This window comes from Pantherophis guttatus, chromosome 3 (assembly GCF_059756535.1).
Source record: "Pantherophis guttatus breed Tessera chromosome 3, ASM5975653v1, whole genome shotgun sequence".
In the NCBI taxonomy this organism is placed as follows: Eukaryota; Metazoa; Chordata; class Lepidosauria; order Squamata; family Colubridae; genus Pantherophis; species Pantherophis guttatus.
This window is the reverse complement of record NC_142065.1, coordinates 40072712-40099647: the sequence shown is the minus strand read 5'-3', so window position 1 is coordinate 40099647 and position 26936 is coordinate 40072712. Positions and strand designations below refer to the sequence as shown.

Sequence of the window (26936 nt, the reverse complement as noted above, 5' to 3'; positions counted from 1 at the left end):
GAACTGATTCTCAAAATGTCAATTGCCAAATGTTTGGGGAAAAAATTACCAGAAAAGCAGCATGAAAGTTAATCTCTCGTTCTCTTTTCAGCCCTTGCACTCATACTAGCCAAGAAAATGATGACATATTCATGTATCTCCGACATGTTAAGTTCTGTACAGATTGTCTGTGTTTGGGAGTACACTTCCTGATTTTTTTTTCTTCAGAAAAAGAGGCACCTTACAATGAACATTCCCTTTTAAGTCTGATCCAAATTCTTTCTAGTTACTACTCTCTTGTGCCTGATCACTATAGGCATCTTATTAAAGTTTTCTAGTAATGTTTTGCATAGAGCAGGGGTCCCCAACTCCCAGTCCATGGCCTAACACCAGGCCCGGGCATGTCAGCAACTGGGCCATGCAAACAAGCAAAGCCCCATTTGTGGAATGCAGGCAGCAGACACAACCACGCCCCTTCTGGTTTGCGGGAAAAACCCTTCTCCACAGAACTAATCCCTGGTGCCCAAAAGGTTGGGGACCATTGGCGTTGTTTCCACTAATCCATAGCTATTACCGGTAGCTATCACAACTAAACTATTACAGGTAGTCCTTGGCTTACAAGAGTTCATTTAGTGACCATTTGAAGTTACAACCACACTAAAAAAAAGTGACTTATGACCATTTTACGACCATTGCACCATCCTCATAATTTACATTTGGATGCTTGACAACTGGTTCATATTTATGATATGCAGTGTCTTGGGGTTCACATGATCATTTTTTGCACCTTCTGACCAGCAAATATTCAATGGGGAAGACAGATTCACTTAACAACCATGTCACTGATTTAACAATTGCAGTGATTCATTTAACAAATGTTGCAATGAAAGTTATAAAATGGGGCAAAACTCACTTAACAAATTTCTCATTTAGCAACATAAATTCTTGGTTGTAAGTCAAGTAATATATACTCGATGAATTAGTATAACTGAAGATATGCATTATTATGATGTGGGGAATGCAAAATTAAAAATATGACTCTGAGATGGAAAGTGCACAGACAAATTTTCTGTACACATACAGAAAATATGCAGTGATCTTTTTTCCTGGGGCAATATGGAACAAAAGCTGAGAAATTATAATGAGAAGAACAACAAATGCAGTCAACACCCTTTTTTATCACGAACTTCAAATAGCTTTGCCAAATATTGAAAAATAATTGTTAGGGTATTAAAGTTTTCATGGTATTACCAACAATAAGGCAAATAAATCAGAAATAGGTTTTTTTTTTTAAATTCCTGCTATTTCACATACAAAAGCATACACATCCTTAAAGGATATGATTCAAAAATAGTAAAAAAAGTAACATGCAATTCAGATTCAATCCTATCTTGAGTTAGCTTGAACGAGCATGCCTCATTACTAAAAGCTACACCTGATTTGCATATACTCTGTAAAAGTGCAGTCTAATACCCGTGTTTCCCCCAAAATAAGACCCTGTCTTATATTTTTTTGAAGCCTGAAATAAGTGCTTGGCCTTATTGCCATGTGCTCAAAAGCCTGATTGGGCTTATTATCATGGGATGTCTTATTTTGGGGGAATCAGGGTATTTACATCTCTTCTTTGAAGCAAATTGGTATTTGATGATTTCATAGATACACCATTTAGTTTTCTTGAGAATTTATAAGTAGTTTGTCCATTCTTTCCCCCTCCCCCCCCCCTTTTTTTTTTACTTCCCAATTTAGACTACAGCCTTCGGATTTTCTGGTGGTTTCCCAGCCAAGCAGTAGCCTAGTGGGCTAGGAGACTACTTAGCTTTTTATCATCAATCAAAACTGGCTACAAATTAAAATGCAACTGGGTCTTTACATGTAAACAAGTTCTGTTAAAATGTAGTCTTACATTTGCAAAAAAGTACTGGACTGGATTCGAGCTAAAGTAAAAACTGAAATATTTTTTGGCAGAGGCACATTTGTAGCCACGAAGTTATAAACAGTACTGAGACAGTAGAAGAAAGATTATAAAAGCTTAAGTAAAGTAAAGCTGTTTTTTTTTTCTTTACCAGTTTCATCATTCTTCCCCAAAATATTGTCCATATTACATAAATGACACTAAATAGTGTAACCTAATAGTATAGATATCTGAAATCTGTAAAAATTACCAGATTCAAGCATTATGCAATTTTAATACTTCATTGTTTTCATATTTGAAAACTTTATTTCCTTCCTAATCAACTAGAAATGGGATTGCAACTCCTCATATCTTCCAATATGTTCTTGATCACAGAAAGTGCACAGAAAGCATTCAGTAATACATATGGAGAAAGAAAAATACATGCCATTTTTTAAGTGGCTAAAGTCAGTGACGATTTACAATATGTAGTTATTTTGTTGAATCAGCAAATTTCCAAATATAAGCCTCAACATAAGGAAATTTATTTTACAGTATTTAATTTTGTCATGCTACTATATAGTTTTCCTCCAATTAAATCCTCCGCCATTATAGAAGAAAAATCTAGTCAAGATCTGCTGAAAGAAAAAAACTTATAAGTAAACATATTACGTGCTCCACCTTTAGAGCGCTCCATGGCTTAGGACCTGGTTATTTACGGGACCGCCCACTACCACAAACAGCCTTCGACCGGCTGGTACGCTCTCATAGAGGGGCTCCTCCGGGTGCCGTCAGCCAAACAATGTCGACTGGCGGCCCCCAGGGGGAGGGCCTTCTCTGTGGGGGCACCCACTATCTGGAATGAGCTCCCCCCAGAGATATGGAGGATCCCGGATCTGCGCACTTTCTGCCATGCTCTTAAGACCCTCCTATTCCGGCAAGCCGGCCTGGCCTAATTTTCTCCCCCGTTTTAAAATTCTTTTAAATCGAAATTTTAATCTGTTTTAAATTATTGGGATTTTTAATTGTCTCGGGCTAAATTATTTAATCTGGTTTTAATTATGTCTCTAACTTTTGTATCTATGTATTTTATTTTGTGCCTGTTCACCGCCCTGAGTCCTTCAGGAGTAGGGCAGTATATAAATTTAATTTTTTTTAAAAAAAAGTGAATGCAAAATATACTAGCACATTTGTATAATTTTTAAAATAAGTACTGAAAAGCTAAATACAAGACCCCTTGCCCTAGAATATAGTCTATAATGACTATTACTATTAAAATTTAACACTGACAAAAAGCAAATTTTATTTATTGTATTCCCAGCAACTTTTTTCTAGTGACATTTCATAATTCATTCTATTTGTAACTGATCAGTTATTTTTATAGAAGAGTTTCAACTCAACTGTAGCCACAACCAAGTCACACATGATAAGTGATGGTTCTAAAAATAAACAAAGTCGTTAGATAATCATCATAGCACAAAAGTGCACACCTGCATTAACAATACACAATGAAATAATTCAAAGAAACTTTTTTTCCTTTTCCGAGTAAGACAAGGAAGAGTGATAGAATTAGAAACCCAATCTAATACTTAAAAGATGAAAGTTCCCATACAATTGCAAATTTATCTTTTGATACCTTGCTAAAAACATTTCAGAAAATAATAACATGGAAATTGTAGAAATACATAGTAGTTTCATTATATAGAACTGAGGTTTACATAGACTCCAGATTAGGCAAATTATCTACATATCTATTTTGGAAATCTATTTCAGTGCTTGCAATTCAAATATTAGTTTGTTGCAATGTACTCAGAACTGTAACTGAAAGTCTTGATTTGAAAAAAAGTCTCAGGAAGCTTAGAATGAAATGTTATTTATTCAGTTTTAACTAAAGAGCATATTTGGAATTAAAGAAAATAAGAGGATAATTGTTCATATACTTAAATTCGTTTCAGCATCTTGTATATCAGTACCCTTTAAAGCTCATTGTTAAAAAGACAGTAAACAGTAAGAGTTATTTTTCCCCCATCCATTTTGTAATACTTAGGTCCTCCCCCAAGAAAAAGACATAGATTTACTGCCATCAATTTTGTTCTTTTTCTAAAATTAGACAGAATGAATTCAAAAAGCAATGTTTTTGCTTTGTTTGTACCAAATTTTGTGAACTGTTCTGGTACCTATTAAGAATTTCATTCACTCCTTATGGCAAGTACCATTATACCTCTACATTCCACACTATGTAAACACTGGCTAGACTTTAGCGGGCTTCACCCACACTACTCATCACCCGGATGGATACATTACTTCCATTTATTGTCTCGTATTACCTTAATGTTAGTAAGATGACAGCAGCTCATTTAGCAAATTTCTGCAAGCACTTTAAGCTGCATTTAAGATGTTTGCATTATCCATAAAACCTCTAAGGGATGCATTGGACGAATGGGATCCTAGAATACTTCAGAACAATACAGTAACACAAAACAATTCCAGTATAAAGAAAAACTGACAAATCATCCGGCACCTTTATAAGGGGAAATGAATTATTTAAATACTGAGAGGCACACGTGCAAGGAAGGAAATCGCGGAGCCTGTAACTTAAACCGCTTGCAAACCCACAAGGCTCGTGCGCTGACGAAGCCCACACACAACCGAAGCTTTTTGAAACGAGCATTCATTCGTTCACCCCATCAATCCTCCTTCCTCCGCCTCCAACATGTACTGGATTGAAAAACAAGACGACGGATCCGATCTTCCCCACAATGATCACGATTAGGATCATTATTAGTTACCGAATGGCCCAAACCCAAACACCCAGCCGTTAAAAAGCATCTCACGATCATCCTTAAAGGAATGAGTCCAACGGGCCCCTCGTGGCGCGATGGCCGCCCATCCCGGGCCTGCTGACCTTATTAGTAAATCGCCGGGAGATCGGCAATTTAATTATTTATTTAAACGGCGGCAGGGGGGGGGCGACACGCGCCTCCCACGGCCCTTGCCGGCATCCCTTTATTTCTCCACCCTCCATCCTCCTCCATCTCCCTTCATTGTTCTACTCTCCGGAGAGCCAAAAAGGGGCTCCTGTGTCTCTCGTGGGCGAAATCCCCACCGCCTTTGGGGCTTCCTTCTGGTCTTCTGCCGCCACGTGGAACTGGCTCCAGGGAAACTACTAGGAGAATCTCTCCCTGTAGACCGGTGGGTCGGTCAGTCCGTCCGCCCGCCGGCTTGGCCGGCTAAACCAGCCCAGCCAAGCCAAGCCATACCTGTTGCACGCAGCCACCCAGACACGCGGCGCTTCTCTCCCCCCCCGAGGCGCTCACCAGCCCTGGACTCTCAGGCGCTCCCGCCCCCTCACGCTCTATAACGGGCCGAAGAGGGCGGAGCTGAGCCGTAAAAGGGCGGGCTTCGTTGGTCCCGGAGACTGAAAGAGTGAAAGGGTGACGGGAGCAGTCGCTTCTCCTTGCCCCCCCTTTCCGCAGTGGGTTCAGCTCCCATTGGAGAGAGGCGCCTCGGAGGAGACGCGGGAAACGAGCTTTTCAAGAGGCCTCAAGGAGGGCGACGCTGCTTTCCGCACGTAGCTGTTGGGGGCGAGAGAATTTGGAGAGCCTTTGGTCAGAAGCAGAGAGCCAAGCTGCCTAAAAAGAGAAGGGGGGGGTACTTTGTTTCCCCATGTCACTCTCGGCAGCACCCAAGGGCAAATATCCTTCCAAATTACTTTGCCCAGGACCCGTGCTTCATTAAGCGCTGACCTCCGACTCAACGCTTACACAGCGTTTTATGGTTTTCTCAGAATCACCTTTAGCACTCAAAAACAGGTCCCGGGGAATATCCTGACTCAGAATAAACTGCCACTCCTTGACCTTTACAACTTGGCAAAGAGTTTCCTTCAAACTAAGGTGCATTACTCTTTGCTGCTGCAAAAAGATAAGGCATTGAGGAAAAACTCTTGGTTTTATTTGCAGAGATTGGGGCCTGCCTGCGTACAAAATCCACGGTTCTTCTTAAGGAAACAGGAACAACAATCCCAAATTTTATTTCTGTGGACCAAAATTTACGGAGCAGAGTGGTCTTTGCCTCTGTAGTAGTAAGCATGTTTATGGCTGTTCTGTTAGCACTGAGGATAACCATATAGGTGTGAGATTTGATGTTTTTAATTGTGCATTCTGTCCTTTTTTATTTAAGCCTATTCTTGCCTAAAAATAAAATTTACAAAGATCACTTCATGTCTGAATATAGGTGATGTTGTGTTTAATGCCTGGTGATTTCATCAACAGTCCATGTATTTTTAGTAACAGGAAGGAGTTGCCCTTACTGTAGTTCCGTGATAGCAGGCGTGCCACAGGTGGTATGCAGAGCCCTCTCTATAGGCACGCCAGCCATTGCCCCAGCCCAGCTCCACCGCGCAAGCGTGCACGCTTCCTGCCAGCCAGCTGGTCTTCAGGTCTCTGCCACACATGCATGGGGTTGGGGTGCATTAGAGGGCGCGTGCATGCGCTCAGGGCGCTCGCATTGCAATTTGGGGTTTTGTGTGTGTGCACCCCCCCATGCCCCATTTTGGGCCTGGAAAGCCGCCTGCAGCAACCTGGAAGCCAAAATGGGGCAGGGGATGAGGCGTATGCACATGGGACATGCGCGCACGCATGGAGGATGCTCACATTGCATTTTGGGGGTTTGTGCACATGCTCCTGCATTCGCACACACATGCACTTTGGGCACTTAGCACCAAAAAGGTTAACCATCACTGCTGTAGTTTCTTCAGTCTCAGAAAAACAAATCAAATGAACAACCTGTTTGCTACTCTGATCTCTTTCCAACTATGTGGTTTGTGATCCTTTACCACAGGTGTGTCAAACTTGCGATGACACATTGTCACGTGATGTATCGCAACTTTTTCTCCTTCACTAAACCAGGGGTGGGCGTGACCAACACATGATGCATCCAGGCCGCGAGTTTGATATCCCTGTATAGAGGTAGAGGTATGTTTGTTTGCATTGTATTGTTCTGATACAACTACATTGTTTACAGTTTTATCGACAGCAACAATTGTGGGCTTTATTGTAGCAAAATATCCCAGTAACATCTGTCTGTCTGTCTGTCTATCTATCTATCTATCTTAACTGTTGTTCTGAGCTCCAAGCTTGGCAATTTGGTTGTAACGTTACGTCACCATTTGAGGAGACATTGTGAGTGCACTTTGAATCGTGTTTATCTATCTATCTAATCTATCTCTAATCAGTAACATTTATTTATATTTCATATTTCTTAATCACCGATCTTCCTCACAGAAGGATTCTGGGCAGCGTAGAATATAATCAATAAAATTAAGATTAAAATCATAATTTAAGATTTAAAAGTTTTAAAGTTATAAAAATAGCATAAAATTTCAAATGGTGAAAGACTCCATGATGAGGGAGTTAGCAGTTGTTAATACAGGTGGAGGGAGTCACATTGGGCCAGCCAACCCCACAGTTGTGTTGGCCTTAGTTTCCTCCATACAAGGCACAGAGACAGGTTTTGACCGCTTTGTGGAAGGGCAACAGATTGAGGGCTTTCCTCACCTCTGGGGCCAGAATATTCCATAAAGTGCAGGCAGTGGTAGAGAAGGCTCTCTTCCTAGGCGCCCCACCAGACAGGGTATACAGTATACAGCAGTGTAGGCTGCTGTAATGGGGCAAAGCCAGTTATATAGGTAGCCTGGTACTATGCCATGTAGACTTTATAGCTATACACCTAACTAACATCTATAAATTGGACCTGGATGCAAACTGGCACCCTCCGCAGTTCGCAGAGCAAAGGTGTTATATGCGCCCTTTGGGCACCAATATAGCTTGCACAGCTGCTTCTATATACTTTTCAAGGGTAGCCTCATGTAGGGTGCATTGCAATAGTCCAATTGGGCAAAGTTTTTACACATTTTTACATTGTATACATGGAACAATATACTGTATTGATTTAAAACTAAAAAATTCTTTCAATTTTTATTTATTTGTTACATTTATATTCAACCTTTTCTGTAGGAGCTCAAGGCAGCAGGCATAGTACTGTATTAACACTTAAATTGGCAAACATTTATCTGAAAAGATGCAGACAATATATACACTACCTAGAGTCGCTTGTTGTGACTTGTTTATATGGGTGGCCATATAAATAAAACAGACAGACAGATAGATATGGAGCAAATAAATATTAAGATTAAAGAAAAAGAAAATTCTCTTAATATTGTATGACTGTTAGTACCACAGTTCTATCGTTTCTCTAGAGGTCTATGGAATATGATTGCCATCTGCAAGTTCTAGCAGCTGGATTAGGGAAGTTTACAGATGAGTCAAGTCTTAAAACTCTTTCAAAAAGCCATGAGAGTGGCCCACCAATATTGTGTTCAATAAACCTTACTCATAGGTAAAAATGCCTGTAATAAACTCCAGAATGTCAGATTCATAAATTGAGATGAAATAGCTGATGTTTATTTATTTATTTATTTATTGGTTCAATTTATATGCTGCCCTTCTCCGGAGACTCAGGGCGGCTTACAATGCATTAAGCAATAGCCTTCATACTTTTGTATACACCTGCTTAGTAGGGCTTTCAGCCCCCCCTAAGCGGTATTCTTTTTTATACAAAGTCAGCTTATTGCCCCCACAATCCGGGTCCTCATTTTACCTACCTCAAAAGGATGGAAGGCTGAGTCAACCTTGAGCCTGGTGAGATTTGAACTTGCAGTAATTGCAGGCAGCTGGTATTACTTAACAGCACTTTAGTCTGCTGCGCTACCAAGGCTCTTATACATATTTGTATGATTTTATTGTAGAGTAGCATTCATGATTTCATTATCAAAAATATTTCAAGTTAATATGATAAAGCTGAAATGTATACAACTATTCCTGGATTTTAAAAATAGACTGTGACTATACTGTATATAAGTTAATGAATTTTACTAGCAGTGCAGATTAGTGGAGAATACATTTCTAAATCTGTTAAATTAAATTAAATCACTCCAAAAGGATAAATTGATTTGGAAATGCCGATGCTACCTCATTGTTTTATCATTCTCATTTTGTCAGATCTTTTAACCTGCTAATTATATTTAGTGTGTATAATCTCTATATCCATATCTATATAGATTGACAGACAGAAAAACTTGAGAAAGGGTTCCCATGGATTGATAGGCTGCTACTGATAATTCAGTTTATGATATTCATAAACTGATATTCATATCATGATATTATGATATTCATATCATATGCATAATTGCATAATTGCACTACTGGATATCTTCCAGCTACTTTGACACTTCAGATATTGCACACTTGGATGGAAGTCTCACTGAACTCTCATAGTCATTCATAAAGTTACTATACAGTGAACATTTGTTTGCATCCTTGAAATGCTAAGCATTTACATTCAAATAATCTATTTTCAAGCTCAGGAACAGTACAAAGTATTCTTAAGTATATTATTTAAAAGAAAAAAACATCAGAGGCACCCTCCAATATAACCTACCTCCTACTGCATATAGAAAAGACTGGTAATGTTCCAGACCAACATGCCTTGTTATCTAAATCTGAGAAATATAAGGGTAGCAAAGTACAGAGCAGCAAAGTAACACTAAGTCATTATCTGCCTAATTATGATCTACTGAATAACTATAACTGGCTGAGTTCTTACAATATTTCCCCAAAGAATAAACACAAATATTGGCAATTATAGTTAGCTTTGACTTGACAGTAAATAAGAATCCAAGTGTAAAATGTATTTTTAAGATCCATTAAAAGATGGTCAAAGGATCATTGCCATATGCTTTTCTCTAAATTAATGATTAAAAGAATATTTTTTCTTAGTTTACATGTCATTGTAACCTGAAATTAGTTAAGACAGATTCAGTTTTCTTTTTCCAAGAACAAATGTTTAATATCTAGTGATTTGCTCTTGGTAGAAAGAAAGATGAAACAAAGCTGTGGCAGTAAACAGATCTCCTGTCAGATCAAAGGGAAAAATCATTTCTGCAGTAGGACTGAGCAGTCCCAAGTACGCTTGATAAATGTTAAGGCACTTAATGATGCTGAGAACAAACCCAAAACCTTATGCATTGGACAATATCATAATTCTGATCCATGGGTTTGTTGATTTATTGTGTCAGCTAATACTGACTTTTGGTGACTGCTTGGGCATCTTTTTTGACAAGATTTTTGGAAGTGGTTTGCCACTGCTTCCTTCTAGGACTGAAAGAGAGCAACTGGCCCAAAGTCAGCCAGCTTGCTTCATGCCTAAGGCAGGATGAGGAGTCACACTCTCCTGCTTTCTAACCTTGTGCCTTACTACTACTACTACTACTACACTAACTAGTATATCAAACTGGCTCTCAATCCATTGATTAGAGCTATTTTATTCTTAAAACAACAGTAAATGTAGACTTTAAATGTGATAATGCTATGACCAGTAGATCTGAAAGCATCTTTTTTGGAGTTTTTTCCCCACTTCACATAGATACTGCTGTCTATATCTCAGGAAAAAGTAAACCTAAATAACAGAAACACAGAGGGTCTTTGTTTAATGACCATTTGTTCAGTGATCATGCAAACTTAGCACAGCACTGAACAAGTGAAAGTTATAACCAGACTTCATACTTAGGATGTTGCAGCTTCCCATAGTCATATCATCGCAATTTGCCACTTTCTGTGCCAGGTTCACATAAGCAATGCCAATGGGGAAGGTGACAGGATGTCCTAAATTGTGGTCATATGAAGTCTTCAATTAACGACCCATGTGGTCTTTGTTTAATCATAACAACTGATACTGCTAGCATTGCCATTGCTAAGTGGCATAGTCACATTGTTTTTCAACTTAATATCCACTTCACTTTAATGAAGGAGTTTTGGTCCAATTAGACTCAATAAGCAAAGATCACTTTGTATATTTAGAAAATAATGGAACATAAACCCAAAATACCATTATTCAAATAAAGATGAAATTCTTTACAGAATTATTTAAGATACCCATAAAACCTTCAGCAATAGCATGTATCCAACTTTTGAGCTGAAAACTAAATAATTCATTCAGTATATACTTTCATAAATTGAAATTTAACTCTAAAAAAGTGTTCTGCTTTTGGAAATGTGTTAATTTATCAGCTATAAATGGTCAGGAAGTTGGTTATAAATTTAATATCAATACTTTTGGGACTGTCTTTTTTTGAGAATGTTTTAATTACCTCAATTAACAATTACCTGTATTTCATTTACTGCTCTTATTGCAAGTTCCATATAATTCAAAAAGGCATATTCCTCCAGTTCAGAATGAAAAAAACAAAAATAGATTCATTCATCCATCAAAGATTAGTTGTACCCTATCATTTTAACTTCCAAAAAGATAAGTCTAAATAATTGATAGTTTAAAAAAAGAGATTCCGCCTACTTCTTCTGAGTTCAATGCTTGAAAACTCTGGATTTTAATGTTAATAAGAGTAGAGAAGTGGGCACTTACTTTTTAAAATGATCAGTTAAATGCAGAGTAGTGTTTAAAAATTTGTGAACTTTTGAATTCTCTATATTTCTGCATAAACATAACATAATATGTGATCTGTTCTCCATACAAGTTGTAAAGAGAACTCAAGTAAAAAACATTGTATTGATTGCTTTATCAAAGAAAACTATTCAAAGTACGTATTCAAAGCACATTGTATTTCTGGGAGGCACTCCAGCTGGTCTAAGTTCTTTCCCTATCTGCCAGTACTTCACCTGCTAACACCCATGCAGTTTGTCTTGAAGTTAATATTTGTTTCTTCGTTAGGCAGAATCTTTCAACATTCATGTTCTTATTAGATTAGCAAATTCATTATCTCAGTGCAGTAGCCATAATAAAGAGAAATCAAGATAAGAATTCCTTTTTCTGAACTTGTCATTAGAAAAAATGCAGTGAAGAAGAAAACCTTGTACCTGTCATTTGTCAGCGCAAACCCTTTCCCCAAAGTAGTAATTTGGGCAAGATGACTTTATCCAGTCAAAAAAGTAGAAACAAATCAATGTTCATGCCATTTCAAACTCTGGAACTGCTGTACAGGGAAAGCAGATTTTTTTTAAATTATCCCAAGTAATAAATTTGAGCATTGATTAAAAGCAGATGAAAATTGATCAGACTATCCCAAGTATAAAAAAATAACCATCTTAAAATTAAATATGCTAGTTTGGCAGCCATCTCAGTGCTTCTATACCCAATTGGATTTATTTAACTGAATGAACTAGAGCTATTAAATGCATTCATTTTATGTTAATGAGAATTCTTATTTGTTCAGAAATCCAAAATTAGAAAAAAAAAATCCTTTAAATAAAGCACCAAGCTTTTATTTACAGTTAATGCTCATCACATCCTGCCCAACTGCAATTTGAATTAATCAAATTATATCCAAGAGCCAGAGGCTTTATCTGTTGTGTTTTCTTCATTCTATCAGTTTCACAAATATTTGTTTGTTCAAGAGGAAACCAATCATTACAAAGATCTTATCACAAACGACTCTTAACTGAAAGTATCAACATACTTCTGTCTCCAGGTTTGTTTGTTTTTTTTCATCAGCTACCTTTATACCATTGCTTGGTAGTTAGACCCAAAGTAGGATTTTTTACTGCCATCATGCTGACAAGGCTTAATAACCATTGGACAGTTAATTAATCATTGAAATTTTTTTCATATACTGTAATTTGACAGGTAAAATACAGGTTGAAAGAAAAAGCTGTATGTGAGAAACAGCAAGTTCAACCAGCTTTAAAGGAATTCTTTTGAAGTTCCCAGTTGAAGTAAATATGCCTCATTTTAATTTTTTCATTTAATTTTTATTTCTGCATGCCTTTGCAAGAAGATACCAGAGGATTGGAATATAAATTAAGTTGTGAAATTTCTTCATGCAGCTACAGCTAAGTGGGAGTGAAAAATTTTCCCTCACAGTGCTAGTGGGCAAAGAAGAGTACTACTCTCAAAACAATGTATTGTTTTATATTAATAATGCATCACTAAAACTGAAAAACTGTGGAAATAGCACCCATTAAATAAATCTATTTTTTTAAAGATATATGGATATTATTACATTATTAAAGACTGAATAGTATGCCAAGATAGTATGAATATATAAAATGCACATTTACCCTTAAGCATACTTATTAATAAGGAAAAGCTCTAATTAAAGAAACACTAAGAAGTTCCTTTTAAATTATTCTATCTATGGCTTTGCTGCAAATGTATTTCCTTTGTAATTTATTGTATTGTGGCTTCGGATACTTCATTATTTATAAATTTTATGTGACTTCAGTGATCTATTAGAAGAGATTTGATCCTCGTGCCTTAGCTATGTACAGTACATACAAAGATTTCATTGGGGAATATATCATGATTCAAGTTCTCATTTATGACAGAAATTCATCTACTTTTGTTAAAGTCTTGTGTTTGGAGAAAGCGTGTTTAATAGATAAATTAACTATTCCAAAGATAACTTTTTTGTCATACTGTAGGTTTATACCATCAAGACTATGAACAGGTTTGCCAGTAAACCTGGTAACTGTGAATTTGTTTTCACTGAAAATTCAAATTACAATATTATTTACATAAAGTATCTGCAGATTTGTTTTTGCTCAATTCAGAGCTATATTAATTATTTCAAAGATAATGAGTTCTATTATATTAAAATATGCTGACCTTGACTTTTCAAGTTGTTTCGTTATTAAAAATCCTGATTTGTAAATGATAGTTACCCACATGTTCCAAGGTTACAATAATTGGTACTTTATCTTCTTCCTTTACTTATGTTTACAAAGGAAATAGCCACTTGAGTAAGACTCTGTGATTTTGCCAACTTTATCTTTCCCCACAAGAGTGTATTTTGCTTTTTTGGCCTTATTCAGAAGCAGCAGTATGTATTAGAATCAAGGCTGGCAGAGGGGATATGGATAATATACAACAGCAAGTATGTGATGTGACAGAACCTACATGTGGCTTTCATTGACATTGTTTCTAGGGAAACAAGGAAAAGCCCTACGGATGTTATGGATCCATGGACTGAAGCCATTACTGTGAATATGATTCAAGGATGTTTCAACAAGATTTCCTCCATGAGATTACTTGAAGAGTCCAAATATATGAAAACATTATAATGGGATTGGTGTTTAATGTTTTATGATTAGGTTGAGCTCTGCCCTAAACATAGAGAATTTAGTCAAAGAGCAGTGTTGTTGCTTTTTTCATGATTAGTAGCAGAGTTGGGAAAATTCAAGATACAGCTGAAGGTATGAATAATGAATAGTAACTGGCTGAGCAAATAAGCAATTATGGTACTTAAGAGTCAAGTCAAGTTTATTACAGTCAATGACCAAAGACTGGTACTTAAGAATGAATGTGTTCTAAGATGTACCCTTGATTTTCCTAGTAGAAAACACTAAAGAAACTAATCTTAGTATTAAAACAGTCATGTCTAAACAGATTTTGTGCCTCCTATTCAGGTATATTTCAAACTTATTGTAAGTTCTTTTAAAAGTCTGCTCAGAATTACTTACCTGCTCTTTTAATTTGAAAACAAAAAACGTCAACCAAATCTCAGAATACTTTGCTGTATTCTGGGTCAGTTCTTCAGTTTGATGCTTCCTTTCTTATCCCTGGATTAGAGCATAGAGCGTCAATCCTCCTAAAGTAATATTTTCAGAGAAGGGAAAACAGATGTTAGCTGTAAAAGACTGTGTAAGTATTATGCAATTAGCTATTATACAGGTAATATTTTTCTGATTCTGTTCTGAAAATTAGTTTAGGGTTCTTTAATGTGGAATAAATTAAGTTATAATATGTATATTGATAGCATAATATGCCTTTTATATACTATAAGACAATTATAAAAATAATTTTATCTGTTATTTCCTGAATTATTTGTCCTTGAATTGCTTCAGATTTATGCTGCACCACTACAGTAATGCTTATGTATTAAACATGTAAATATAAATAACAAAATTAATTTACTCTTTTTTATTTCCAGATTTTTTATGTAAACACTTTATTCTCATTTCAAGCTGAAGGAAAGAAAAAAAACTTTTATCATAATGTGAAAGATTAGGATTAACTTTATTGTATAGGTTTGTACATCCATCCAATTGGAAATGCCTGTGAGCTCTAATCATAGAATATAAAACCGTAGAATATAAAAGCAAAAAAAATGTAGTTGTTGGAAACGGCTAGTGCATTATCACAAATGTAGAGTTGAGTACTTTGACTGAGGAGGCTTGGTTCCCCACTCTAGCCAACTCAGTGAGTTGAGATATGTTGCCTCTATTTTTAGAAATGAAGTTAAAATAAAAATGTATTTTTAATGGAATCTCATCAACAATGTCAAACTTCACTTATGTGTAGAACTCCATATTGTTATAATTCAGAACACTGTTGAGATTAGTGTACTCTTCACTTTTTTTTGTTGGATGTTTGTTGGATTATATTATACATTGGACTATAATGCAATTGATTTCAGGTTTTGATATGTGAGCCTAGCCACTAGATCAACAAATCATGGCTTAGCACAAAGTGTGAAACCATTTTATCTCCATTTTGCCTTTTGTTTCCCCAGAACTACAAATCTTTATTTCAGTGCCAACCAGAGACAGTACTTTCAGATCTTTACACCTATATATGAATATGTGAACTGTTTTTGTTAATATAATATGTTTATATGTTTCCATCTCTCTGGTAAGACACAGATATCTGCAAGGCCATTTCTATATGCTACATTAAGTAAATAACCTTTTTTTCTATTTTTGGGGGAGGTGCCTGCTAGGAATAAAAAGATCCAGATTCTAGTGTTCCCTTTATAATGGAAAGCTTGGACAGTCACGCCCCCTTAGCCCTAATTAGAGTGAGATCCTGCAACAAATTGGCTGATAACACTTCTCCCATCATGTTTTGATAGCTTCCCTATAAGAGGTAGGTGAGTGCAATTCAAAGACAAATGGACCCTGCAACATTAAGAAATACTTTTTTTTTTACATTTAAATCTCATTTTTTCCACCTCGCTGCTCCAACATTCCACCGATTGGGATATTCTCAGTCTTACTGGACAGCCTGGGTGCCACTCAAACTTCCTCTACAGCCAGGTCACACCCACACCTCCTGCGCATATCCAGTCTTTTCACTCAGGCTTAGGTGATTAGACTGGTGTGCCTATTGCGTTCAGTTTAAACTGTCAGATTTGGCGTTAGAGTGAAGATTTTAGGCTTCATTGTGATTAGGAGGGTTACGTTTTTAAAAGAACAAGAGGATTTAGCGCTGAGCGGTTTTGGCGTTTCCCGGCTGGGGTGCTAACTGCTTTTGGGATAAGATCTTGTCAACGCATTAGAAAGCAGACCTTGTAACGGTCTCAAAGCAGCCGTTGGAGCCACGAGCGGGGAGCTGGTTAACTGGCGCGCCGGCATAACCGCCCTCGCTTTTAAAACCCTCTACATCATAAATCTAATTCAATCTATTTGTAAGCGGCTTGGGAGTCCCTGCGCTGTAGCAAACTCCGACTATCAGGAGAGTTACCGGCAATAAAAAGAGGCTGCAGTAAGGGGCGTTGACTGAGGCTCCGGTATCACGCCGTCATTTATCTGCCGACATTGTGTGTCATTATCTACTCTCCTGAATACATTCTTCAAAGGAAAGTAACTATTTATCTATTTATCATTATTCGTATTTATTATTGTGGGGTTTGTGTTTATAATTTAAATAATGGCGGATGAGGTTTCTTCAGAGCTAGAACAAGCTGTCTCACCTCCAAGAATGCCTTCACCTAAGTGTAATAAATCAAAAAAAGGAAAGGCTAGGGCTAGGGAGATTGTTGTTCAATCTATGCCTAGACAGGTGGAAAAGCTTTCAAAAGAAGACCAACGTAGGCATAATGCCCTCGAAAAACAATTTAATAAGGCCAGGATGGCCGCTCAAATTAGACCCCAAAGAGAGGAACAGGAGCTAGTGTTACCTCAAACTAGTGAATCTTTAATCTCTCCTTTGGTAGAGGAGGAAGAGAATGTTTGGCAGCAAGATGAGTTTATTTCAGTTACTCAAGACATGCCCTTGTCAGCTAAAGATTTGTGTTCAAATACCCATAGCAGGGTAACTGTGGAGCCTAGGAAACAACATTTAATTCAGCATGCTCCTGAGACTACTTTCACCCCTACGGCCGCTGGCCTGCTTGTGGGAGAAGGGTCAATTTAAAATTTTGATTTCCAAAATTTAGATTTCCAGACCTTACTTTCACAAACCTTTACTCGCATATTTCAAGTGGGGCTGCAACAGTCTGGGTTCTTAACAGAACCAATACCATCGACATCCTATAATGTACATCAAAATCCAAATCACCATTCGGTGGCTGAGTGTGGACATATTGAGGAGGAACATCCAGAGTTAGATTGTTTAGAAGAATTTGTGTTGTCAGACGATGAGGAGATGGATGTCGATAAACCTGCTTTTCAAGGTCTATTTAAACCTTCACTGTTTAAATCTCTCCTGCGTAAGGCAAGGATAGCAACAAATATGGAACTGAGTAGTGATAAATCTTTGGATTTAAATTCACATGCCGGAACTTCTAGCAGTTTATTTCCAGTTCTGTCTAAGGACTATGATTATGTTCCTTTACCAGAATTGTTTTCTCAAGTCATTAAGAAACCCTGGGACAGACCTGGATCTATATCAGGTCCTAATTCCTTTGATAAGAAGCTTTATTGTAGTTCTCCTGAATTGGAGACTCTTCTTCAGTTACCTTCTGTTGATGAACCAGTGGCCAGCCTTACCTCACCTTCGGTGTTAGTTAGTGATGCAGGAGAAGGTCTGAAATTAGAAGACAAACATGCAGACATGACTTTCAAAAAAACTCATCAGGCGGCCGCATGGGCTATTAAGGCAGCAACGTCTGCGTCATTTTTTAGTAGAGCTTCGTTAACTTGGCTTCGTCAGTTGAAAGAGAGGGTGTCTCCACAAGATGCAAGAACCCAACATGATCTAGCCAAGCTGATTGCTACAGCAGAGTATTCGGCTGATGCAGCTTTGGATGCAGCAAAATTTGCATCCAGAGCATTGGCTTCCGCAATAACATCTCGTAGACTCCTCTGGTTGAAACAGTGGAAAGCTGATATGAAATCAAAATGGCGTCTTACAGCTGCGCCATATCAAGGCCAGTCTTTATTTGGTTCTTCTTTGGATGCAATATTGGTAGAAGGACGTGATAAAAAGAAGGTGCTACCGTCATCATACAGATGTCCAGATCGTCGTTTCTCATCATATCCAAGGCAGCCCTTTCGGCAAGAGCAGGGACCTGGTGGTTCCTATTTACCTAGATCATCTTTTCAACAATATTCAAATTTTTCAGAAAGAACAACATTCTGTGATAGAGGAAGACGCCAGACAGGTTTCAAACGTCCATTTAGAGGAACGGGCTTTCGCTCATTCCGCAGGGGCAAATGACTCGTTGACTCCTCGTCCCATTGGGGGAAAAATCCAGTTGTTTTACCACCAGTGCGAAATTTCAACAAAGGACAACTGGATTATTCGCACAGTATCGGACGGACTACAACTGGAGTTCACGTTAACTCCTCCACATTGTTTTATACAATGCCCCTTTCCAAAACATTTAGACAAACAAAAGCTCATGAATCTGGAAATTCAACATTTGCTACAAATAGAAGCCATAGAATCAGTTCCACAGGACCAGATACAAAAAGGATTTTATTCGATATTATTTCTTGTGCCCAAGAGCTCGGGAGGATGGAGAGCCATCCTCAGTTTAAAGCGGTTGAATCTTCATGTGAGATATCGCCGATTCAAGATGCACTCCCTCAGGTCGGTCTTGGCTTGTATCCGCTCCAACGATCTGATGCAATCCATCGACCTGAAGGGGGCATATCTACATGTACCGATATATCCGGGGCACAGACAATATCTAAGATTCGCTTATGCGAATCGACATTTCCAATACCGTTCTATGCCTTTTGGCCTTTCATCGGCCCCACGGACTTTCTGATGGCAGCGGTTGCCGCAACACTTCGGGAAAAGTCAGTAAGGATTGTCTGTTATCTGGACGACATATTGATCCTGTCGTCTTCAATAGACCGGGCGAACGAAGACAGATCTGTAGTTCTCAAAACATTGGAGGATCATGGATTAACTATCAATTGGGACAAGAGTCACCTTGTACCAGCAACAAGGATTCTACATCTGGGAGCAGTAATAGACTCCAGGCAGGGTTTAGTATATCTATCGCCAGAGCGCCAATCCAGCATTCGGAGTCTGATAGTTCAGGTTCTATCACAAAAGACAGTCTCATTGATCCTGTTGTCTCAACTGCTAGGAAAACTAATCTCATGTATAAACATAGTGCCTTGGGCGAGACGTCATTCTCGACAACTACAGTGGCTAATGTTGCCTTTCCAAAAGCAGGGCATAGCGGATTCTCAAACCAAAATTACAGTACCTCACACAGTGAGGCTATCACTAGAATGGTGGATGTCTTCTGCAATAAGTGCGGGAACTCTTTCTAGAGCCAGTCAGAATCAAGTTGACCACAGATGCGAGTTTAACTGGATGGGGGGCCCATCTGGGATCTCAAATAGCACAAGGGACTTGGTCTCATGTGGAGAAACAACAAAGCATTAATTTGTTGGAATTGAGAGCGGTCAGATTGGCGTTAAAGAAATTTCAGAGACAACTAACACAAAACTAACACTGGCAGCCCCCAGGGGGAGAGCCTTCTCTGTGGGGGCACCTACTATCTGGAACGAGCTCCCCCCAGAGATACGGAGGATCCCGGATCTGCGCACCTTCCGCTGCGCTTTAAAGACCTTACTATTTCACCAGGCGGGCCTGGCCTAATTTTCTCCCTCTTTTATAAAAGATTTTTAATTTTTAAATATCTTTTAGTATTTTATACATTCAATTTTAAATTGGTTTTAAAAGTTTGGGGTTTTAAATTTGTCGGGGCCAAAATTATTTAATTTGATTTTATCCTACTTTTAAATTTTGTATGTATGTGTTTTATTGTTTGGCTGTGCACCGCCCTGAGTCCTTCGGGAGTAGGGCAGTATAGAAATAAAATAAAATAAAATAAATAAATAAAATAAAAACATGTGTTAGTTCTAACAGACAATATGACTACGAAGTTGCATCTAAACAGACAAGGAGGTACAAGATCAAAAGTCCTCATGGACGAAACAGAAAAACTAATGGAGTGGGCAGAAAAATACGTACTTTCCATAAAGGCAGAACACATATCAGGATCACTGAATCAACAAGCGGATTGGTTGAGCAGGGGTATCATCGACCAATCGGAGTGGAAGTTGCATCCGAGTTTGTTTCAGGAGATTGTCAAGAGATTCGGAAAACCAAAGGTAGATCTATTTGCAACGGAAAAGAATGCCCAGCTTCCGAGATTTTTTTCCCGATTTCAAGTTCCAGGAGCAGAAGCTCTGGATGCACTGAGAGTTCAATGGCCGCGGGGGCTACTTTATGCATTTCCTCCAATTCCCATCATTCCACATGTCATCAGGAAAATGTTAGAGGAGAGAGCGGATCTGATTTTAATAGCACCATATTGGCCGCGCAGAGAGTGGTTTGCAGACCTGAGGAATTGTTCGATCCAACAACCATGGAAGTTGCCAGTAAACAAAATGTCACTGAGTCAAGGAGCAATTTATCATCCAGATCCAGAATTGTTCCAGTTGACCGTCTGGCGCTTGAAAGGATTCGTTTAAAAAAAGACCAAATACCAGATGAAGTAATTTATGTTATTCAAGCTGCCAGACGACCAGCAACCATATGGATTTATAATGCGTCATGGAAAAAATTCACCAGATGGGCTTTGGATCATCATACTGATCCTACTTCGGCGAAGGTTCAAGATATTCTTAAATTTTTACAGTCAGGATTTGACAAAGGACTGGCTCCAGCTACGTTGAAACGTCAGGTAGCAGCATTAGCAACAATGTTAAATACTGACAAGGGTCATTCTTTAACTCAAGATCCTAGGATTAGATCATTTTTACACGGAGCAGTAAATTTACGACCACCAGTGGTACACAGATATCCAACTTGGGATTTAAACTTGGTACTACAGTCATTAACTTCAGAGCCCTATGAACCAATTAAAGATACGGACTTACGTCATATTACAATAAAATTAGCATTTTTATTAGCTATAACATCAGCTCGTAGAGTATCGGAATTGGCAGCATTGTCTATTCGTAAAGATCTATGTATATTTTTTCCAGACAGAGTGGTATTGAGACTGGATCCAGTATTCATTCCAAAAATAAATTCGCTATTTCATAGATCTCAAGACATTGTACTACCTAATTTCTGTCCAAACCCTAAACATCAATTAGAGAAAAGTTGGCATAGGTTAGATGTTCATAGAGCATTGAAGTGTTATATTACAAGAACAGCATCATTCCGTAAATCGGAAACATTGCTGGTGTCATTTTTGCCATCTACGATGGGAAAAAAAAGTTTCTTCAGCAACAATAGGGAGATGGCTGAAGGCTTGTATTGCTTCAGCATATAAAAGGCAAGGTTACCAGGTACTAGGAGGCATAGTACCACATTCTACTAGAAGTGCAGCAACATCAGCTGCTTGGGCAACACAAGCTTCTATAGAAGATATTTGCAAAGCGGCCACATGGTCATCAATATCGTCCTTTATTAGACATTACCGAGTGGATATATATGCTTCAGCGGATGCATCATTCGGTAGAAGAGTTTTACAATCGGTAATTCCCAACCGAGACCAGGAGATGGATTCGAAACCCTCCCATTAAAGAAAGACTTGGGTATGTCCCAATCGGTGGAATATCGGAGCAGCGAGGTGGAAAAAGGGACGTTGACTAACCTGAACATCCGTTTTATCCTCGCTGCGACGACATTCCGTCCCTCCCTATTGAGGTCCATCGCCTGGCTAAGGTTGGGAGAATTTGTTTTGTTTCCTCTACAGCTAAAGTGATTGAAGTCGGAATATAGTCTGGAATTGAGGACATAAGCAAGAGGTCAAGGATAGGAAGATGAAACTTCGTGAAAAGACTGGATATGCACAGGAGGTGTGGGCGTGACCTGGCTGTAGAGGAAGTTTGAGTGGCACCCAGGCTGTCCAGTAAGACTGAGAATAACCCAATCGGTGGAATGTCGTCGCAGCGAGGATAAAATGGACGTTCAGGTTAGTCAACGTCCCTTTTCTTCTGTAAATTGAAATGGACTTCAACTCTCATGATTCCCAGGTCCATTATTATGCATCTATTTGTGTCAAATAACCAAACATGTAATGTTTTTTTTTAAAGATGTCTTAAATAAAACATTCAAATTCTGTGCTTGTTTCTTGATTCTAGCTTTGTTAGTCCATTTTTTTAAATTTTCTAGATTGCTGTTTTTTATGTATTGTGCCTTCCAAGAGCTTTGTTGCATGTAGCATTCTATAACCTCTTTTATTTAATTCATCCTTCAGTTTCAGCTTATAGTAGTTTATTAAACTTTAATAAATAGTTTATTTATTAAACCTGTATGCTGTCAATGATTCTGGACAGCTCACAGGATGGAAGCAGATGTGGCCATCATTGTCTATGCATGGAACCTAATTGAGAACAGTCACAAGCAATGTCAGTTGAATGAGACACAAACCAGGAATATTAGACTTGTGGTTTAGATTAGAAAGTTGGGGAAAAATGGGGCAAAGCAAACCCTTTCCATACAATTATCTTTACTCATCATTTTACCATTATATTTTTGTTTCATAATTTTTTCAAACATTATAATTGCCATCCTCTGTTAGAAAAATTCTGTAGGAGACAGAACTTTTTCTAAAATGCAGTAATTTCTTCCTGATTCAGTAGCAAACAGACTTTCAGATTCAGTCTTTCTGTTTATATACTGGTAGAAAAATTCTAGTATATTTCTCCTTACAGTTTAAGTAGCCATACCTTAAAATAATCCTTTATAAACAGAAATGAAAGATACACTTTTACCTAGCCATTGATTTTCCCTAGGATTCATACAAACCTCAGCTATTGGTTTGTTATGTGTAGCAGAACGTGTTTCCGTTTATCTGTCCTTTACTATCACTGATAAACAGCTGAGAAGAATTCAAGCAGCTTCACTAGGCAGGAGGTAATTAAATACTTAAAGTCAGCAACAAACAAGTTACTGCAAAAACAAAAGTAGTGCAGAATCATGTAGACAGCCAGGAAATTCATTATATACATTCCAGACTATTCAACTAATGAAGTAATGAAGTATTTAAAACACGAATAATTATGGTGGACTTAATAGATTCTGTTAGCCTGGTAACCGCGAGAGAGAAAATTCCACAGGCTAGTATTGACTGTTTTGAATGCAGCGTTTTGTAAATTAAAAGTAAGTTATTCATTTCCAAACAATGGTCTTAACTGCTGTTCCTAGGTTGGTTGGTTTTGTTATGGTTAAATATTTTATCCTAATCTCACTTTCTGCTAAACTAAATCTGGAAACAATTGTTAATTGTTTGGTAAGGCTTGTATGGTTCTTTTTTATTTGTATTTTGATGATCGCACTACAGATAAACATTTATAAATGGATACTATATTTTATTCCTCACTTCTAAAATAAGATTTGGAAAAATTATTTAAATCTCATTATGAAGAAGATTGAACACGGCTTAGAGTATATTGTTGTGCTTATCCAGTGGTAATAAAGGTAATAGTCTTTCTTTTCATTATTGAAAAATCACTCAGCAGAGCTTATGTGGCTCAGGGACTTCAACAGCTTCCCCAATAAATGAGATGATGGAGCCTTAAAGATGCTGTGACATATCTGTAAAGTGTGTGTAAAATACTTGCAGTGATAAAATGGCATGTCTTGATGCAGAGCCAGGTGCCTCCATTGATGAATACATAAAAATGCCTATTTGGTCCACTTTAGTAAGATCAGTTTCAGCATGAATCTGATGATGTGAACAGGATGGTGCGTGCAGCTACACATTTTCTCATGCCCTGCTGTTTCTGGCTGATCTGATCCAGCTCAGGAGGATTAACTGATTGAGCCCAGTATATGAGAAATGAATCCTTATGTTTGCAACAGATGCCAAACATCAAAGCAACTCTATATCTGCTCAGTAAATCCACAATGAATCCTAAAATTCTCTTTTTAATAGTAATTTTATTAAACATTCAAACAAAAAATAAAAGGTACACAAAAGAAAAACTGGAAGAAATCCCTCTGTTAAAATACTGAAGTTTGTAGATGATACAACAGTCATTGGTCTCATCTGAGACAATGATGAGTCTGCACATAGAGGAGAGGTAGATCAACTGGCCCTGTAGTGTAGTCGGAACAATCTGGAGCTGAACTCTTAAAATGGTAGAGTTGATAGTAGGTTTTAGAAGAAGCTCTTCTATTCTACTACCTCTTACAATGTTAAATAACAAAGTATCAACAGTAGAGACCTTCAAGTTTCTACATTCTATTATCTCCAAGGACTTGAAATGCACACCTAACATTAGACCCATCATTAAAAAGGCACACAAATAATGTTTTTCCTGCCTAAACTCAGAAAGTTCAGATTGCCTAAGGATCTGCTGGTACAGTTCTACAGAAGAATTATTGAATCTGTCATTTGTACCTCAATAACTCTGATTTGGCACAGTAACCAAACAGGACAGGTACATACTTCAACGGATAGTCAGGACCTCAGATAAAACAATTGCAACCAGCCTGCCTTCCGTTGAAAATCTTGTATGCTGCACAAACAAGAAAGGGGACAGAAAATATCTACAGACCATTCACATCCTGGACATAATCTATTTCAACTTCTCCCCTCAAGATGCTGCTATAGAGCATTGCATACTAAAACAACTAGACACAAAGATATCTGCCCCCCCCCCACTGTGCCATCACTCTGCTGAACATAGAACTCTCTAATTTGTCCTATTTTCTCATCTTTCCTACTATCTTCTCCAATTGGTTCCTTATGATTTATCAATTGTTTGTAACTGATGATTAATGATTGTAAGTATGATTTATGATCTATGACCTATTACTTGAGATTTATATGTATATTGTGAGCTTATGCACTGGAGACAAATTTGTTGTGTGTCCAATCACAATTGGCCAATAAAGCTATTCTAGTCTAGTCTAGTCTAGTCTATTCCTATTCCTACTCCTACTCCTACTCCTACTATTCCTATTCCAATCCTATCCTATCCTATCCTATCCTATCCTATCCATACCTCACCGATTGGCAATGGACGACCTAACTCAGTGGCCTTCAATAGATTGAATAAGAACAGAGAGAACAATGATCCCTATAGCACCCCATGCCGTAGGGTCAAGGGCATAGTCTTTCTTCCCCAGTCAGCACCAACTGAAATTTGTGAGAATGGATTCTGGAGAAAAGAGGTGAATCAGCACAACACTGGCTCACACCCCCAACCCTCTGAGTTGATCCAAAGGGATTCCATGGTTGATCATATCAAAAGCCACTGAGAGGTCAAGTAAGACAAGGATGGATGCACAACTCCCAATCTCACTCATGCCAAACATCATCCAAAACTGCAACCAATGCCAATTATCTCAAGCTTAATCTATTATTTTGAAGTCTAGCAATACACAGAACTCTTCCTACATTAGTGTAGCCAATTCATTGCATCAGAAGAACTAGTTCATAAAAGCTTGTACTTTTTCATAAATATTTTTACTATAAAAATGTGCAACCAGACTGCTCTCCTACAATGTCTCTAGAAGCTCTTGTAGCATTGAAATATTTGTTGCTTGCATTTCATGATTTATATCTCAATTTAGAACACATTGCTTTTTTCCTTAGTTGTCATAATATGTATCTGTGCAATAAACAGAAGGTCATGATGTGTAAGAGATGCAGTAAATTAAATTTTTATTCAAAATGTAAATGCATGCAAGATAAGCACAGAGACCAAACAAAAGAATAGTAACTAATTATACTAATCTTCTTAGCTATGACAGGCTAATTAACAGATTCCCTAGGAAGGGACCCATACTTTCCTGCAATTCATATCAGCAAAGAACAAATCTCTGGATTAACTGAGTGAGAATTTTTCTATGCATTTATCAAGAGTAAGATCAGCTGAATATGCCACTGAAGTATCTAACTCTAACTAATCCTGTACCCAGTGTGAGTGAGTGTGTGTGTGTGTGTGTGTAGATGTGAAGGATTGCATGCTGGAATCAGGATTTTCCATTTTGCAAACAATCTGCAAAGAGCACAAATTTAATTCAGTTATTTGAAAAACTTTTTAAAAAGATCTGTAGTGAATTAACAGAATCTGATTTTAGCTCATTTTGATTATTACTGTATTTTTCAGAATATAAGATGCTCTGAAGTATAAGACGCACCTAGCTTTTGGGAAGGAAAACAAGGGGGAAAAAATCTGCCTCTGCCTCCCAGCAATTTACAGCCTTGCAGCAAACAGAAAACAAGCAGCTGATTGGCGATTGGATCGGTCTCCTGGAATACCGCCTATCAGCTGTTCCAGGCTGCAGGTATTGCCATCACCTGTCGCCGTCATCGCCGCCCATCGCTGCTGCTGCCTATGGCATGCCCCATTTTCGGCCTCCGCGCATCTCATTTTTGGCCCATTCCAGGCTGCCACTGTTGCCTATCCTCGCCGCCTGGAACAGGCCAAAAACTGGACGCGTGGAGGCCAAAAATTGGGCACGTGGAGGCCAAAAATGGGATGTGCAGAGGTGGCGCTAGGTGACAGCAGCAATCGGGGGCGACGACAGCAACAGGCAGTGGCAATCCCTCCAGCTGATCAATCCCTGGAACAGCTGATAGGCGGTATTCCTGGAGGCTGATCCAACCACCAATCAGCTGCTTGTGCTAAATCAGGCTGTGCTGAAGCTGTCTAGGCTGTTTGTTGTTTGCTGCAAGGAGGTTGTTTGCTGGGAAGCAGAGGCCAAAGGGTGGAGGCTGGCGGGTAGGCGGGGCTTCGGTAACATTCGCTGTATAAGACACACAGTCATTTCCACCCATGTCTGAGGGGGGAAGTACATCTTATACACCAAAATATACGGTAACATTTTGAAAACATTT

At 38.2% G+C, this 26936-nt stretch overlaps 1 protein-coding gene across 3 annotated transcripts in view; it reads right to left on the bottom strand.

Moving 5' to 3' along the window:
• SLC16A1 (solute carrier family 16 member 1) overlaps nt 1-11170 on the bottom strand; it is a 43268-nt gene extending 32098 nt beyond the window's left edge. The window contains exon 1 of one of the 3 annotated variants that reach the window (XM_087889370.1): nt 5188-11170. The gene's annotated coding sequence lies outside the window, so the exon portion shown is untranslated. Of the gene's footprint in view, nt 1-4976 lie in introns of all 3 variants that reach the window. The other 2 variants (XM_034414288.3, XM_034414286.3) reach the window with 2 other exon arrangements.
• Between the last annotated feature and the right edge of the window lie 15766 nt (nt 11171-26936).